The sequence below is a fragment of the Rhagoletis pomonella genome, unplaced genomic scaffold, assembly GCF_013731165.1.
Source record: "Rhagoletis pomonella isolate Grant_MI unplaced genomic scaffold, Rhpom_1.0 Rhpom_scaffold_00504, whole genome shotgun sequence".
NCBI lineage: Eukaryota > Metazoa > Arthropoda > Insecta > Diptera > Tephritidae > Rhagoletis > Rhagoletis pomonella.
This window is the reverse complement of record NW_023459058.1, coordinates 65,829-67,238: the sequence shown is the minus strand read 5'-3', so window position 1 is coordinate 67,238 and position 1,410 is coordinate 65,829.

Genomic DNA, 1,410 nt, shown 5'->3' with positions numbered 1-1,410 from the left:
GATATATGCTTCGAGCCTGATGGTAAAATAACTTGATGGAGCCAGCAAGCTGGTGTCGTATATTTTCCCTTAAATACAAAACGGTTGTTGGTTGGAAAAATATTTGCTTTTTTTCCAGAGTTCATTGTTTTTCTATACCATTGCTTATTGATAATGTTTGCGTGTATGCTTATATATGTATATGTAAGTAAAAAATTTTACCTACCATTTTTAGCCACAACGACTTATTTTAGCTCTTTTTTAGCCCTTTTTTTAAAGGAATTTGGCTACCACTAAAAATGATTCCCGGCAACACTGTGCAAGATACTGTCGCTTCAATGTCATTAATGATCACCGCATGACCAAATCATGCAGATGACATCAACGACGAAATTACCATTTATATGAAAAAGTCATGAACGACTTCCATACAAACGGAGCCCAAAGTCATTTAAGACGTAACTTTTCCGTACACGAGTCTTAAGTGACGAATGCATGACATTCGCTACGGGGAAGGTCTGCATTTCATATCCATGCACACATTCATATGTATGTATAAATGTGTGTATCTATACCCTGCGAAAAATGGGACTAATCCGGGATGACTCCGGGAGCAATCGCAAAGGAGCATGCGACTAATACCACTTTTGATCTCTTTATATGGAATGAACTGATCGCTTTTGTTCGAGCATGTCCTATGAAGAGACTAATTGTTCACCTTTATACCCAAACGGGTATAAAATACTCTCTCTGTGTGCCAACGCCGCACATGAAATTTCATTGACTAAGTGCGTACATATCATTAATAGTACCCGTTAGAGATGAGTTGGGGACTAATTGATCTCCAATTATACCCATAAGGGATGAGTCGAGACTAATTGACCTCCATTATTACCCATATGAGGCTAGTTGGGACCAAAATTTATTCAACAAAGTGTGATTGATTTTGACATTGCTCTCATAAGAAGCAGGCTATAATGTCAAATTGAAATGAATTGTTAACCCATTTGAAAATGTGTTTTTTTTTCAAATTTGAATTAAAAAAAAAAATACACACAAATTTTTCAAGCAACAAATTTTCTTAATAAACGGGAAATTGTTACGAGATAAACCGCTGAGAAGAGCAAGTAAGTACATTTAAGTTTGGTAATAAGTAAATACGTTCGACTTTGCTTAAATATTTAATGTAAGGAAACCAAGATGAAACGGAGCAAAACGTTTGAACGGTGCGCTGTATGCAATAAAAGTCAGGACACAAAAATAGTGCGATGTTTTAAACCACCTAGTTGCGAATTAAGACGACAGCGATGGGAAGAAAGCTGTGGTGTTGTACTACGTGATTCATCTCGCGTTTGTGAAAACCACTTCAAGGAAAGTGATGTCTAAATCAAACACTTTCCAACGAGCTCGTTTATACCCATGCGCAGTCCC